This window comes from Castor canadensis, chromosome 1 (genome assembly GCF_047511655.1).
Source record: "Castor canadensis chromosome 1, mCasCan1.hap1v2, whole genome shotgun sequence".
NCBI classification, from domain to species: Eukaryota; Metazoa; Chordata; class Mammalia; order Rodentia; family Castoridae; genus Castor; species Castor canadensis.
Window position 1 is genome coordinate 197,982,814 of NC_133386.1, and position 17,728 is coordinate 198,000,541.

The 17,728-nt window shown below is 47.1% G+C and overlaps 1 pseudogene; it reads left to right on the forward strand.

The window, feature by feature from the left end:
• Positions 1-13,494: 13,494 nt before the first annotated feature.
• On the forward strand, positions 13,495-16,898 carry LOC109694330 (F-box-like/WD repeat-containing protein TBL1XR1-A; annotated as a pseudogene).
• The last annotated feature ends 830 nt before the right edge of the window (positions 16,899-17,728 follow it).

Here is a 17,728-nt window from a genome sequence, read left to right on the forward strand (position 1 = left end):
GAAAGCAACTGCTCAGACTTGTAGCTGAAGCTAAGAGCTTCAGGAGACCATGGGATGGACTCAGAATTGGGCTCTGATACCTCATGTCAGGTTCATTTAGCAAGGAATTTTGGCTGTAAAATGGGGGCAGTAAGAATCCTCAGTTTCTTCGGCTGTAAAAAGGCACAATAAGAGTGAAAGAATCTGCTGGTTTAACTAAAAATAACCCAAATGCCCATCTGCTGGGGAGTGAATAAGCAAAACATAGTCTCTCCACATATGGGATACTACCAAGCCCTACAAAAGCCCACTACAACAGAAACATGCAACGTGAAAAAGGCAAAGCACAGAAGCCCAATGGCATGTGACTTCATCACATGAAATGTCCAGAGAAGCCAAAACTACACACAGTAAGTAGCCACTGCTGTGTGGGGCCACGGAAGGAACAGAAAGTGAGTGACAGCAAACAGGGTGATGGAAATGATACAAAACTGAGTTGTGGTGATGTTCACATCATTTTGTGAATTTACTAAAAATCTTTCAATTACACAATTGAAACAAGTGAATTTTATCATATGTAGACAATGTCTTAGTAAAGCTGCTTTGAAAGTGCCTGGCAAATAGTGCAATTGAAAATCTCAGTCTAGAGTCTGCATAGGAAAAGGTTTGCGGAATGATAAAGCACTGTGGAGAGGACAGTCCTAACTGTTAATCAGGCGGTAGCAGAGAGCCGGTGTGCCTGTGCCACCAACCTGGGGCCAACCCAGCGGCTGCAGTGATCACCAGCTGGGACCTTAGGCAAATGACTTACATTTCTGGACCTCTGCCCTTGTGTTTCTAATGCAGAATCACTAATGTCTGCCTCAAGGCTGATTGAATGAGTCAAAACCAAAGGGCTCACCTTCCAAATGGCTGTTGACTCAGCCAACCATGGCTTTTATTATCATCCTCTTCTCACTATTCCTATCCCTGAAGCTCAGAAGAGGCCAAGAGCTCAGACCAAGAGTGAGCCTAGAGACACATTCTGTTCATCAGGGTCCCTTCTCTGACTCATGCTGTTTGTCACATTCCCTTGGGCTTTTGATTAAATTGGATCATTTGTCTTGAATGTCCTCACATTCACCATCCAGGCCCAGAGCTGGCTCTGCCCAACACCGACCTGCTTCCTGTTCCCCAGGTATCACCATAAAACAAGACCAGTCTGAAGTCCAGGAGAGGATGAGTGGGGTCCGTGGGGAAATGGGGTGTGTGTGGGGGGAAACTCCCGGGTCAGGGAGAGGTCATAGATTGTACAGTGCAGAGCCCCACCTGGCACAAAAAAACAGTGCTGGTTGGACAAGCCCTGAATTGTCCCCCTGTTTTACAGCCAACAAAACTGGGGCTCAAAGCATGGAGCACTTTTTTCTGGGTCACTTGGTTATAAGTAGCAAATAGGAGCCAAACCTGGTCTATTTTTGCCAAGGCCTAAGGTACCCAAAGGAGAGGTGTAAGTGGGGACAGGGAGAGATGGGGTGGAGGGAAGGAGGGATGAAGCTTCTGCCTTTTCTTCTGCAGACATGCGGAAATCACCCAGATACCACTTCACCAAGGGCATTTGTGAAAATGTAACTCCCTGGCCTCGCCCCAGGTGCAGAGAACCAGGCCTCTGACCTGCCACGGCTCCAGTTGTGCACAAGTGAGCACAAGTGTTGACAAGCAAAAGCCTCACACTGACGTCAAAGCAAGGCATGCCAGTCTCCGAGTACAGAGGAGGAAACTGAGGCCTGGAGAGGGGACACCACGAAGGTGGTGCTTCTCTGGCTCTGGCCACCCACACAGAGCTGTAGACCACAGGAAGCCAGTCACTCCACTGTTGCCTGTGAGGTCTGGATAGATAGGCATTGAAGCTCCCAGAGGTGCTTTCTCCATCTAGCCAATGCCTTCTGACTCCTAGGCATGACTAAAGAGTAAATACTGCGTCCCAGCCACTGCAAGACTCATTTGTCAGCAGAGTGGAACCAAGTGGACGCTCTGACAGGTATGACCTTATGCCCATGGGGCCCCTAATGGCTCACAAAGTGCTTCCAGCATTGCCCTCATAGGCTCACTAGGATAATTAGTACTCACACTAATAAATGGACCTGCAAAATATGAGCAGACCCAGCATGAGGGCTGAGCTCAGAGCACATGGCCTAAAACTCCCAAGATTGAAAAACTCCTTGTGCCTGTGTCTACCCCAGAACCCTGACTCAATCAGTTGGGGTGCACATGGGCTGAAGTTTTTTGTTTTTTGTTTTTTGTTTTCTGTAAGCTCACCAGAGCATTCTAGAGAAAAGCCAAGGACAAGAGTCTCAGAACCCTAAAGGGAGCCAGGTTGGCCTTCAGGCTCCTCTGCCCCACGTGGAACCATAGCTTGGCCACAGTCTGGAAGCATGTCCCTGATAGCCTACCTAAGAAACACCACCAGCCTGTGACCTTGGCTAGCTCACTGCTTCAGCCTTCCTTGCCCCAGCCTGCTGGCTGCATATTGTCAGCCCTGGCAGTCCCTAGGAAAATACAACTTAGATGGGTCTCAAATGCACCCCTGTCAGCCTGCCAGCCTCCCCCTCTAGCCACTCAACTCCAAACCCACTTCCTCACTGAAACAAGCATAGTCACAAAGATCCCTACCCTGCCCTGAAGTCCCACAGGCAAAGGCCCGTAGCACAAGCACTTGCAGGCATGCTGGCAGTGCTGGCTTTACCCTTGAAAACTGCTCCCAACGTCAGTGACTGGACAGAGGTGCAAAGTACCTGGAAGGTTTTAGAATGTGACATTTGCTCACAGGGGCTTAAGGTTATCTGATTCCAATCCTATGGCAATAACAGTGTCTTAGCAACTGTGTGCTAAGAGGTTTCCATGAATTTTCTAAGTCCACCCTCAAACCAAGGCACGAGACAGCTGATGTTGCCTTCAGGGCAACAGACAGGGCAGCAGGGACACTGAGGCTCAGCGAACTAAGTAACTTAGAGTAAGGGGCAGAGCCAGGAATCAAAGTAGTCAGACAGACCCAGAACCTGTGCTCTGCTCACAGGCTTCACTTTAGCACCTGCTACCCCTTCTCATAGGAGTCCAAGACAGGAAGAGTACACATCAGCTTCAGAGGTCATGAAAAGGGCTGAGTGCCATGCCAAAAGAACCTCACCACTATCATGGCTGTGCTTGAGTCCTGAGCCAGGACACTTTGGAGAATAAAGGAGACTATTAATAATGATGGTGGGACAACAGGTGTAAGTCACTATCCCAGACAAGTAGAATGAGTGTAAGGTCATCCAAGATAGAATTGAAGTTGTCCATACTCTCTGGCCTCAATTTCTTCCTGCTTAAACTAAGGTATTATGAGACCCCACTACAATAATTGGTGTAAATACACTCAGTAATTAACCATATCTTATATCCAAATGTGTTTTGTTTTTTAATTTACAACAAGCAACACTGAGACTCATGATCTCATTCATAGTCTAACTTGACCTTGGGCCAGGTCCTTGGTTCTCCTGGTGATGTAATGAAGGGGTTTAATTGCTTTTCATTCAAGGTGCAAAGTGACAGCATGGAGGCCACACTTGCCCTGTATGACAAGTTTTGTTTGGTCAGCAGAGAGTTTTAAAGCTTTTATATTTGAGTGTCGTGGCCCTGCCATTCCCTGTTGGTTTACATGTAGCCTAATTCATATAATACAGCCACCTGCCTGACCCCATGGCCATCTGAATTTGCACCCTTGGGATAGATACATTCAAAGCCGTTACAGTCCTAAAGTGTAGTCTTCCTGGTACTGACACACAATTGTCCCTCAGCATATGCAAGTGACTGGTTCTAGGACCACTGGGGATCCCTAAATCCAAGGATGCTCAGGGCCCTGAGAAGGAATGGCATAGTATTTCCAGAAAACATACACACATCCTCCCATAGCCTTTAGGTCATCTCTAGATTGTGTATAATACCTCATACAATATGAATGCTATGCAAATAGGTGTTACATTGTCTTATTTAGACAATAATGGCAAGAAAAAAGTTTGTACATGTTCAATACAGATAATTTTTTTTTTTTTTTGGTGATACTGGGGTTTGAACCCAAGGCTTCAAGCTTCTAGGCAGGTGCTCAATCCCTTGAGCCGTGCCTCCAGCCCCATACATAACTTTTGTAAAAAATACATTTTTGATTCAAGTTTGGTTGAATTCAAGAATGTGGAGGGTTGGAGGAGTGGCTCAAGTGGTAGAGTGCCTGCCTAGCAAGTGTGAGTTTAAACCCCAGTGCTGCCAAAAAAAAAATAGAATATGGAATCCACATATCTGGAGGGCTGACTGTATAGCCCCTCTGGAAATACACAGGTAGATTGGTTGCTAATGTCCAATGTCAAATTGTCCCATGCCTAACATTCAGAATTCATCAAAACACAAGACAATGCTTGCCACCACACTACAGCAAAGGTTTAATTCAATAGCCAACCAGGAAAAATTGAGTCATAGACTCAAAGAACTCAAGTAGGTGTTTTAGTTTTCCACAAGTTGAACCATTGCCAACCTCCTTGGAGTAGCCGTGAGCCTGACTGTCAAGGAGAAAGATTCAGGGAGGGAAGAATTTCCACTGTGTGAGCCTTGGTCTTCTCTTCCACAGACACAAGAGACCAGTGTGTACCTGGTAGATTGAGAGGTAGTCTTAAGCTCCACTGGAGCAAAGTTCAGCCCACAGAGAGTGCTCAGTCCACAGAGTGGACTCCCACAAGGTAGAGTCAACAAGGAGTCACTCTCCATAAAGAACAGATACATGGCAGCAAATGCACCCTTGGTTCTTTCCTATGTGCAGCTTCTCCAAAAAGCAATATGGCCTCAGTATAAAGGGTCCTGAAGTTGGAGTTTGGGTGAGCTAGATTTGAATCCCAGTTGTGAATGGTACTGGCAGAGTGACCTTGTATGAGCTCTCTGACCTCTCTGAGTCTGTCTGTGGACCTGCTAAGGGGAATCACAATGACCCCCGCTCTGCCTATCTCACAGGTCCTCATACTATCCCCTTATCTCATTCGCAACTCATCAGTGGATAGACATGTTAAACTGCCATGTCTGCTGAGAAACTCTCAGCTTTGACCAAGCCCTTCACATTTACTCCTGCCTCTGCCAGGACTCTAATTCAAATGCATAGCACACCAGGCCTTTTATCTTCTAGAAGGAACTATGCATAACTATTATCTACATAGGTTGACTCCTCCCAAGGGTGCAATCAATCATTCTTTAGGGCCCGTAAATAAATACTTTGCATCACAACTACATTACAAGGTGAATGAATATGTCATTAGCTGGCTGATCAGGAGCCGGAACCAAAATTATAATAGTCTACAAGGCCAGGTCTTCATTATTTGTGACATATGACCAGGCATGGATCTAAAGTTTATACAATAAGAGGATCTTTAAGAAGAACAAAACAGTACATGAATAAGATTAGATAAGGGCCATGCAAATGAGGGGCCCTGAGATCGACCTTCTGTAGCTTTAGCAATACTCTTTCTGGACCTGTCTGCACTTTGCCTGTTTAATTCTTCTCAGCCATCCTACATCACAAATGTATGACTGAAGAAGAGGCTCAGAAAGGTAGAGAGACTGCACAACCAAATTGTCCCACAAAGACGTCATTCGATTGACTCTAACTCCCATATTCTTTAGGCCACAACTTGCATCTCTTGAACAAATGTTGAAGATGTGGGGAACTGGGACCAATGAACGGAACACAGATTTGGGGCAAGTTTCAGGTTGACCCCATCCGCACCCCATCCAACTCCCACCAGAACTCCTGAAGATCACTAACATTTTGTCAGTATCCCACACAAAAAAAGTCCCAGGTCATTTTTTTAGAGTAATGGAAAATGAGAAAATGGAAAAACCCCTCCATCATTCCCACCAGAGACTCGCCAGGCCCCAAACTAAGCACCACTCTGCCTGCACCCATTTGCACACCAGTGAGAAACAGAACTCGTGCCTCTCTCAATTCTTACCCCCACTTTCTTGTTCCCTTATGACGACGGGTGACTTGGTCGAGTTTCACAGTGTCCTCAAAACGTGCCACAGTGGGCTGGCTGAGACTTTCGGGGCTCTGAGTCTATCATTACATCTTGGTTGCGACCACAGAGTTTTTTGTCTTTTCTTTTCAACCCCAGCACAAAGGCAGAGGAATTAGTCAGGGCTCAGAGGTTCCAGATCACTACTGTATGGGGCCATAATATCACTGTAAGGCCCCACAGCTCAGTCCCCAACCTCACCGGGAGCAAAGAAAACTCCCAGGTACTTTACCAAACACACAAGCACTGCCCTGTTTGGGACACAGTCATTTGGCACTCCAGATTCTCAGCCCATAGTAATAATAGTTTGAATGATTTGTGCTTTTGAGACTGAAAAATGCATCCAAAAAAATTATCAATGACACACCATGACTCACGCCACCCCCCAGAAACCCAGGGGAAGTAGGGTTCAGACTCTTTTGTTCTCACCTGACCTGAAAACTGATCATTTTCTGTCCATTTCACTTCCTGTTTCCTTGCCTCTATGAATGAGGGGAACTGCTAAGAGGGATGGATGTCACCCTGATTGGAACCAGACAAGCACACCCTGTTGTGCTTCTAGAAAAAGCCTCTCCTTGGCTTGGGTGGTAAAATAAAATCTGGATTGAACTATCAAGTGGTCTCAAGCTTCCGGGCCACCCTGTGTTCAAATCCACCCATCCAGTAAGCCACTTCTGGGCCAAGTGATGCTTAGGAGCTGTGAATGGAAAGAAAGATACACTTCACCTCTCAAGGTGGCCACAGCCCAGGGGAGACCAAAATGCCGCCGGACAATTGACACAGTGAGGTGGATGCCGGGATGGGTACGTGAGGGTGATGCACAGATGACACGCGCAGGAATGTCAGGTGTTCGGGGTTCTTGGGTCCACTCTGAGAATGAAAGCACAGGTGGACTCCAGCAGCAGAGGTTGGAAGGATTTTAGTTGTAGAGAAGAGAAGAGAAAGGCTGCATGGGGGCATGCAGAGGGACCCGGAAAGCGGTGGTCCCATGGGTCAGGTTGGAAATTGGGTTTTTATAGCCTTTTTTGTTGCCCAAGGGCAGAGATGTCTCTCAGGTCTCCTGGGAAAGAGAAGTGTCTCATCCAATTATCACCTTTTGGGACCTCCTGCAGTCTGTCCTTCAAGGGCACTATGGGATCTGGCTGCAATGGGTCAATCTGTCCTGAAGGAGCCCACACAGGCTTCTTGGAGGAGCTGAAACCAACTCTACAAGGATGACAATGGCCATGATGAGGACACTAAGCCCTACAATATGCAAGCCCTTCCTAACCCTTAACCACCATTAACTCACGTTATCCTCCCAGCCACTCTTGGAGGTGGGGACCATTCTCATGTTCCCTTTACAGAGGAGGGGACTGAGGCACTGGGATAGCTGATGGAAGTCACACAGCCTGATCAGGACAGGAAAAGACACAAAGAGGAAAGAACTAGAGGTTTATGCAGAACTGCCAGTCTCTCTCTGGTGAGCTCATGGCAAAGGGCATGTGGTCCACAGAAATGCCAATAAGGGATATGGCTCAAGTGGTAGAGTGTTTGCCTAGCAAGTGCAAGGCCCTGTGTTCAAACCCCAGTACAGAGAACGAGGAGGAGGAGGAGGAGAAGGAAGAAAGAAGAAGGAGGAGGAGGAGGAAGAAGAGGGGGAGGGGGAGGAGGAGGAAGAAGAAGAGGAAGAAGGAGAAGGAGGAGAAAGGAGAAGAAGGAGGAGGAGAAGAAGAAGTGGCCCGTTTGAAAATTGGGAGATTTCATATAAAACCCCAGATTTCTAAGGGTATGCTGAGGACTCGCAGTGTGGGAACCTGGAACCCATACTCTTCTGTGATGACAGTTGGGATGGTTCTGTTTATTTGGGTTGTCCTCCACCTCCATTCTCGAATTCCTCAGTCTATCATGACATGACCTGGCACATGTATGCCAGGGAAGTGGGGGGGAAGGCAGGGCTGAAGCACTTGCACTTGCTTGGAGGGTCTTAGGTGGCTGGAGGGCAGTGGCAACAGAGCACTGTGACATGGGTTGTGGAGGAAGGAGTGAACAGGGCACAAGACAAGATAGGAAATGGGAAGGCACTGAAGAGACAGAGGACTGTCCCCCAGGCTTAGAACTGGAGGAACCTGCAGAGACCCCCTGCAGGTAAAGTTTAACTTTATAGGGAATTGTTTTTCTCTCTTTCTCCCAAGGGCTTAGGATATAAGCTGCACTTAGCAAGCAGAACTTTTGCGCATGGATGTCAGAGGCCACAGAAACCTTGGCAGAATAGTTTACAGAGAGCCAGACAGAAAAACGAGAACGCCAACCTTGGAAGCGAACTTGAAGTCACTGCAGCACTTAATTCATTGATGGAACTTCAGTTTAAACCAGACCAACTGCACAGTCTTAAGAAGAGTGGCCAGTGATACCCTGGGCGGGGCGGGGGAGGGGGATAGGTGTGGAGTTAAAGAAGTTAGAATTTGTGAGAGCACTTTGCATGCTGTTAAGTGAACTGTGCTGAAAAAAGACTTGTTGTCTTCGTGTATTGTTGTCATTGTTACTTGTCTGGTTTTTCATCAAGGGCTGGCCCCAACCCAAAAGGAGAAGTCAGGCTACCTGAAGTCCCTCAGCTCCACTGCTGTCCCAAAACCCTTCTTAGGCTATAAAATTCACATTTAGGCACACTTCAGAAAAATTCCTCCTTTTAAAAGGGCCACCAGGGGCTGGGTGGGCAGTGGCTCACATCTATAATCACATCTACTTGGGAGGCACAGATCTGGAGGACAGGAATTCAAGGCCAGACCCCATCTCAAACAACAAAAGCTGGGTGCGGTTGCATAGACTATCATCCTAGCTACTGGGAACATAAATAGGAGACCAGGCCTCAGACCAGGCTAGCCCATGTATTAATGCAAGACCCTCTCCCAAAAATAACTAAAGCAAAAGCAAAAAGGGCTGAGGGTGTAGCTCAAGTAGTCAAGTACCTGCTTAGCAAGCTTGAGGCCCTGAGTTCAAACCTCAGAACTGCAAAAATGATAATGATAATAATGATGACATTATAAGAGAATGCCATGAAGTGATTCTCTAAAAGTGGCATTTCATGAGGCACTGACTGGGTGGCCCTTTCCTGAGCTGTCAAATCCTACCTAGTGAGCTCTAGATTAAGTCAAACCAAAGACCCAGATAAAGTGAAAAAAGAACTCAGACAACTAGTGATTTTGCTGTTTGACCAGAGTTCACAAACAGGTTTCAATTCACACACCACACTTGATGGTATTTGACACCAGTTATGCTGGGGATGAATCAGAGCTGTGTCTGATCTCCTCAGACATAAACACTGTAATTGATTAGTAATGTCTGTTAGGGGCACATAAACAGTCATCATATTTGGGTCATACATTTGTTATCAGGTAGACAAAACCTCTAGCACTCTACTTCTTTCCCTCGAGTGTTTGAAGCACAATACACAGGTGCCCACTGCGTCTACCGAGGGCCCTGCGTATCACTCACACCTTGTGTTTCCTCCACATCCAGCACACCTCCACTTGTACTGAAAGCACCCCGTCACCCTTTACTTTTCTACTCAGAAAACAGCTACCACGGAATAGAGAGAAAATCAAGATCCCATTTGCCTTGATAGATTCATTTCGATACAACTTCACTCAAGAGCTAGCCGCTTCCTGATTTCACATGTCACCATCAAAGACCAGCACCAGGGCAGAGCCAGAGCGGGTGGAAAGTGCTATCAGCAGCAGGCTGGGCTGAGCACCAGCTTCCTGCCTGGAGAGGTGATCTGGGACAGCAGTGTCAGGCCCAGCAGTTTCGCCTGCTTCTCCCCACAGCCAGCTGTGAGACACAGCCCTGGAGACTGTTAGTACTGCTAAGGGATGTGAGGCCCAGAGAGGGCATTGGTATGGCCACTGTCACACAGCAGGCCTCTTGGATCCAGCCTGCCACTTCTGGTTTGGCCACTTCAGCAAGTGTGGCTTCACAATACTTGACGTAGAAGGGTCCTCATCCTTTCTATGTGGAGACTGAGGGGACATGTCAGTGGCTCAAGCAACTCCAGAACCAGGACTGTAACAGGCAGTGGTCTGCTATAGGCCTGTTGGAGCAGGGGCCCCGCCCTGGACCTCCAGATCTTCCGTAGGGGTTTTCATGAGCAACGGCTTATTCTTAGAAAATCTCAGCATGACTGAGAGGCAGTCATGAATTTAGTGATCACCAAGTGTCAAGAATCCAGCCCTGGCTAAAGTCCACCAAAGGTCAGAATACTGACACATTGACTCATTCAACAAACTGTGTCCTGCTCTGGGCCAGGCTCTGTAGCTGTGGCCCTGTAAAAGGTACAGCATGGAGGTATTAATGTTGTTTAGAGAAAAGTCAGTAGCATAAAACAAAATACAGTACTCATACAATGGAACACAGTACAGCAATAAAACAAAGAAAAACACAAACCACTCTATATCAAAAACACAGATTAGGCTGGGCTCAGTGTCTCACACCTGTAATCCTAGCTACCAGGGAGGTGAAGACTGGGAGAATTATGGTGCAAGTTCAGCCCAGACAAAAAGTTCAAGAGAACCCATCTCAACTAATGACTGGGCATGGTTGTGTACAACTGTCAACCCAGCTATGTGGGGAAGCACAAATAGGCTCTCAGTTCAGGCCTAGGTGAAAACAAGACCTATCTCAAAAATAACCAAAGTGAAAAGGGCTGGAAGCATGGCTCAAGCAGTAGAGTACTTGCCTAGCAAGTGAGGGGCCCTGAGTTCAAACCCCAGTACCATACACACACACACACACACACACAAAAATCAACCATGGATAAATTTCACAGGTGTAATGATAACCCAAAAAAGCCAGGCACAAAAGCAAACATAAGCCATGACTCAGTTTGTGTGTTGGGCAGGAGGGGAAGCTGACCCATGGTGGTGAAAGATAGAATGTGGCTGAGGTCCTGGCAGAATGGGCAAATGAGGGAAAGGAGGCCCAAGGAACTTTCTTGCAGATGAAAATGTTCTACTTCTGGGTCTGAATGGTGGCTGTACGGGTGTACATGACTGCATGTCATACTTTAAAAAGTCTGTGTTTTAAAACATGACCAGTGTCAGTCTACACACCTCTTTCCCTGGTGGACAGTCCTCCTGTCAGCTTTGGGCAAGGCTGTCCGTGCACAGCAGACACATAAACCCATTTTCACAGCCCACACTTGGATTGACAAAGGACTCAAATTCCAAGCTCAAAAGGAGGAGCAACTGGATGTCCAGAGCCATGTGTGGGCCAGATGGCCACACACACTGGGAGCAGGGACTCACAAGTGTCTGGTCAGTGACAGATGTGGTGTGGAAGCCCGGGGCTCCAGGGTGGCCTGGTTTCCAGAGCTCAGGCTGGTATCAATGGCCTCCCAGCCTCTTCCTCTGCTCAGAAAGGTTGGCGGAAGTCCAAAATATTAAACCCTCCCCCAGCCAACACATAGACAGCAGGAGACCAGAGAGGAAGTCTGGAGATGGGTGGAGAGGGGTGGGGTGGGCTTGGGGAACACTAGCTGCCTCTCTTCTCTGAGGCGCAGCTGAGGCAGAGAAAGGCCACAGTGACTTCATGACCCTGGAGACAGAACACCAGGTCCCAAGTCCTTGCCAGCCACAGTGACGGTGCAAGTATGAGGCTGATTGCTCCCCTCTTGGGACCTAGACTTACCCTCTCCACTTCACATGCCCTTGAATGTCCAATGGCGTCTCCAGGGTATCACAGCCACAAGCCAACTCCTGACCATCCCCATCTCTGGACGGGCTTCTCCATCCTCTCACCTCATACCTTACTGCCTTTCCCTGCTTGCCCTCCTTGGGCCATGGTGGTATTCCTGCCATCAAACATACTCAACAGCTCCTGCCCCAGGGCCTTGGCACAGACTGTTCCATCTTCTTGGAATCTTCTCTTCCCCTACATATCCATTTGGCTCCCTCCCTCACCTTAGGTGATACCTTCCCTGACAACCTCCCCTCCCACTTCTCCTCCCATACTGTAAACTCTTTTCATAGCATTTACCAATATAGTTCTACTTATTTGTCTATTGTCCACCTCCTCAAATTTGACTGTAAGGAACACAAGGGTTAGGGGAGTTTTGTCTGCTTTGTTTATTGCTCTGTTCCCCCAAAACCAAGAACAGGGCCTGGCTCATCGTAGGTACTCGGTAAGTTGTTGAATAAATGAACAAATGCAGGAGCAGGTGGTCACAGCCTTGCAGTGAGCGTCCCTCTTCCTCCTGCCCCCTTGGTGCCCACACTCAGTGCAGGACCACTGATGTCCATGTGGCTTACAGCAGAGTCCATGTCCCCTGGGATCCAATGCCTGTGGCTCTGCTTGCCTCCTCATTCACCATCTGCTTTTTATAATCTGCAAAGGGTCCAGAGCCCTGAGCAGGGTTCTGGCATCCTGGAGGCCCAGGAGGCCCAGGAGGCCCAGGAACTGGCCCAACACAGGAGAGGCCAGAACTCTTGTCCTGAAACTGGTCTCACCTTGTCTCTGCCACCTGTCTCCTCCAGGCACACAGTGATAATAATGTCCCTGCAGGGGAGAGGGCAGACAAAATCAGCAGGGCTCCTGCCCCAGAGGAAAATGAGTCAGTGATGCAGATGGCCTTGGGGTTTGATGGGCCTGAGAGGGTGCCAGGGAACTGAGTCAGGTTTTCCCCAACCTGAGGCAGATCCTGCTCACAACACAGGAAGCACACATCACTGGGACCCATTAGCCCTACACCTAGAGGCTTAGGGAAAAGCCATCATGGAGGGACACACAAGGACAAAACAGGGATGCTCACTCATCACAACAGGGCCACAGAGAGACCAGTGGGAACCACCAGGTCCCCAGGCAGGAACTGGGCTAATCAATCATAACGATCTCGAAAAACAGTGTGTGTGTGTGTGTGTGTGTGTGTGTGTGTGTGTGTGTGTGTCTGCCTTTCTTAACTCAGGAAAAACTTCACGTGTTCTGTGAGTCCATTCTTGTGTTTTGTCCCAAAGTGTACATGTGCACAGGGAAGTGTCTAGAAAGACTCATCTCAGAAACAATACCTGTCCTGGTCCCTAGCTGTGAGCCCCAAGGGAACATTCTTTCTTTTTTTATTATTCTTTTCTATATTCTATGAATAATTTTACAACTAGCATTTATCAATATGATTAGTACGTAAAACAGAACAGTTGCACCGTTCTAGAAAAATCAGTAATCCAGAGGGCTCCTGCCTGCCCAGCCCACAGCCAGGACCCAGCCCCACCAGTCGAGATGTCTCTGGGCCCCAAGGTGACATCCAGGCTCCTTGGCCAACCCTCACTTCGTGACAGAGGGAGAAGAGAGAAGAACCACTTCCTCTGGAGCTAGTGGTGGCAGCTGGGGGAGGAGCGACGCCCACCCAACGTGAGGCCCCCCTCTGCACACGTAGACACAACTCGGGGGGCCACCCTGACTCCCCTGGCCAGTGTGGCCCTCCATGGGGTCAGGGCTCAAGAGCTCTGAGGCTGCCATTGACCATCTGCCAGTGATCACAGGTATGGTTGAGCAAGCCTGAAGGTGAGCTGTGCCGATCCTCATCCTGGGCTCTGCTCAGCTTCAGCAGCAGTGTTGGAAGGAAGAGGACCAATGCAGGCTGTGGAATCCCTGCTGGGCTCCAACAGCCCTGGGTGGAAGGCCATTCTTCCCTGAAGAACATGTGCCCAGCAGCCTAACAGCATACCAGCTCCCTACTTCTTAAGAGTAGAATTGGATTCTACAAATTGGACTGGGTTCTTCCAGTTAGGTAGTGTAGGCCAAGCATTCAGTGCATCGTATTAAATGGATGGACAAATGAACAAACTGTCCACAAAGACGACCCTATCACTACTCTGAGAAGGAACATCTCTGTTCCTGAACCCCTTAGGGGCTGGAGGGAACACTGTGTCACCAGGAGAGCAGCTGGGGGGAGAGAGGAGAGAAGTCTTGGGCACACCATGAGGCCCAGTTGCAGGACAGAGCTTGAGGATCTCACCCCATACATACAAGGGACAGAGTCAGCTTCGGGGAAGAAGTGGAGCAGTCCCACTGTGGGAGGTGACATGCAGGACCTGTTTCCTGCCTTTAGTTGGTGAGGGTCTGTCCACACGTGCTTAAGATCCCAATGCCCATGTCTCACTTTCTGGGGCTCCCCATCTTCCAGGTAAGGTCACCCATCGGGGCTCCTCTGATTAGGTTGAGTGACTTGGGGATGTTCTGTGGACCTTGGACTTGGGCCATCAGTGAGTGCTGGCAGGCAGATGGCCACTCAGCAAGTCAATATAGCTTTGCCATAAGTGAGTGTGAGGCTGCCATGCTTTTCTGACTTGATCTTCTGCCACCACACTGGCACCCGTGTCAGTTACCATTAACCACCATCACCCCGCACACACACTCTGACTGCGGTCAGACACACCAGGCCAACAAGATGCACACATAGAGCTGCAGACTCAACCTATGATCGAAATGCCAAAAAACACAGACAAGCCAGGCTGGCAGGCTTAGAAACGTGCTCTGGTCCTTGTTTCCTGAGGCTCCCAGAGAACAACAGACTCTAGCAGGCAGAATCCATTGCATATCAGAAGCAGTGACCTCAGTCTCCACGTGCCCAGCAGCACAGGGAGTTTTTGAGCTCACAGTCAGCGCTTCCAGGAGGCCCAAGGCAGCAGGGCACAGTCTCCAGGCTGCTCCACTCTCCACGCTTCAGAGGCCCTGGAGACACTAAGGCTACCGAGCCAGAAGTTGGGGTGGACAGGGCTGTAATTTTTCCCTCAGTGCCACAAGGCATCCACAGCACCTCCTTTAGTCCTCCTGCTCCAAATCAATGTGGATCTTAGGCAAGTCCCTTCCTCTGTCTGGGACTTCCGTTGTACACAATAAAGAGTTCAGTCTCTTGAGGCTCCATCTGACACTAAGAAGCTTTGAGAATCCAAGCCTGGACCCATTCTAATTGTGTCAGAAGCAAACAATCAAATTACTAAAGATGGAAAGACACCAAAAGGGGAAGTGGTCAGGGAATTTAGATATGGCCACCACTGTCACTTGTTTTTTACTAAATTTATTTTACACTTTTCACTAAGAATGGTGATCAGTTAGGCATGCTGGTACACACCTGTAATCCCAGCACTCAGAAGGCTAAGACAGGAAGATCATGAGCTCAAGGCCAGCCTGGGCTTCATAACAAGGTCCTATCTCAAGAAAAAAGAAATCATGAAAGTAAAGGGGAATTACTAGGGAGGTAGAAGGGAAAGTGGGAAGAAGGAAGAGGGGATATGCTCAAAATACATTCTATGCATGTATGGAAATGTCATGATGAAACCCATTACTATGTACAGTTTAATAAGTGCCAATAAAAACACTTTATAAAGGAATAGTGATTTTTAGATGTCATTCTTTGTATTTTAATTACATCACTTGTTTTGTAAGTAATAAATTTCAAATTACAAACAACTTTCAGTTAATGGAATAAAAAAACCCCAATGCTTAATACAAACTATAATTGATATTTTTTAAGTTTGAAAAGGGAACAGTGGAAGATTTTCACCACCTGCAAAGCATTCTTAACAACATTGTTACTGGGTAACAGCAGTTTCTTCCATCACTTATTTAATCCACTTTTGCCCGTTAATCTTCTTGCACAAGCCGAGTCTTCACGCTGGATGGAAAGTCCCCAGAGGACTGGGATTAGGTCTTCCATGTCTTTGTACTCTGTGTCTAGCATGGTACTAGATCCTAGAGTAACAATTATCATTATGGCTAGTGGTGTTTTCAAGATAGGACCTGAGGGAACTTCAAATCCAACCACATCTCTTTCTTTTTTGGTGGTGATGGGCTTGAAGTCAGTACCTCATGCTTGCTAGGCTTGCTAGGCAGGCGCTCTACCACTTGAGCTACTCTGCCAGCCCTCCCCCCACCATCTCTTTCTTTACCAGTGGGAAAGCTGGAACCCAGAGAATGAAGTTTTAGTCTAATACCAGAGCCTCCGTGGGAAGGCTTAGTGTTGTGAACATGTTTATTACATTTCAAATCAGTCCATAAATTTACTGAAATTTATCTTATTGTAGTACATTCAGAATTTCTGCAAAATGAGATTTTAGCCACTATACACACACACACACACACACACACACACACACACACACACACACGCAGTACCTGTGAGATGATGGCTCTGTTAACTTGCCTCACGGCAGTGACCATTTCACCATCTACACCATATACCATCATGTGTATACTTTAAACACACAACAAAATGCATGTACCTTAAACACACACAAGTCCATATCTCAGAGGTGGAGAATTTTGACAAATTTATTTTCCAATGCGTGAGAATAAGATGAGTCTGAGAAAGAAATAGTTATCTGCAAGACAGACCTATTAAAACATTCCAGGGACAGACCAATGCCATCAAATGAGACCCCACAGGCAATCTCTGGCTTCCTGTTCTGATGATGACTTTGAAAATGCAGAGTCTGAAAAAAGATAATTGTGTCCGTGATTTGCAAGGACATAATAGAGAAATTTATACTGCTAAATGGAGTCCAATAGAACCAGGGACAAATGATTCAAATGAAGGACGCTCTTATGTAAGCAAGAGCATCCTTCCATTCCACAATTAGGTTATGGGATGTAGACCCAGGGTTTTGACCAAACACCAAGAGGCTGTGTACAGTGTAGCTTTCAGTCCTGATGGCAGGTTCTGGCAAAGGTTCTTGCATGCACATCTGGAACACACAGGCAGGTGCTCTAGTTCACAGCTATTGGGGAACAGGTGGGATTTTTGAAGTTTTCTGGAGTGCAGCAGGAGATAAAGTTGGAGCTAGTGCATCAGATGGTTCCGTTTCTGTATTAGACCTTCAGAAATAGTGCTACTAGTCAGAAGCCATGGCCTGGCTGTGAATGTATACAGTCAAAATATAGTCCCACCTAAGCCAGGATCAGTCAACTACAGAGAGATACATACAGCCAATGTGGATAAACAAAATTGCACCCTGAAGATAACAGAGTTTTGTCACAGCTTGTGAATTCTGTTCACCAAGTACTAGACTCTGATCTGCTGTGCCCCTAAAATAGCCTTCAGAAGTTTTGGATATGAAAACCAGAAGAGAGAAAGAAATATATGCTATAAAAGCAGACCGCATATGAACCAGTTTTTGGATACTAACGACAGCCTTGTTTCTCCCCTTTGAATCAGCAGACACCATGGACTGTATTTTCCCCTTTCAGTAGTGAGCGGTTTTTATGTATAGATAAATGGACTTAAAATGTTTGCAGCAGTAGCCTGTTCTCAATTAAAAATTTTGCTTTTGGTTAAGATTGTGGAAGCCTGAAGTGAGTGAATCAGTTTCTTGTTTATATTTTTTTCACCTTTTAAACAAAAAAAAATCTTTAAAATATTTTAAACCGTTCTTTTTTGAAGAGGTAGGCGTTTGGTACATGTTACAGTTCCCAGAGCATAAGTTCACCTGGTGCATACTCTGGAAAGAGACATGGGAAATTAATGAAAACATATGACTTTGGCCATGTCAATCTGTAAAACGCATCAGTAAAAAGGGTATTACACTCTGGGATTTTTTGGTTTGTTTGTTTATTTTGTTTTTGTTTTCTGGGGTTTTTCTTTTTCCATTCTGTTTTGGTGATGTGTCTTAAATACAATAGTATCTTTTTTGGGACATATTTCTGCCAGTTAAAGACCA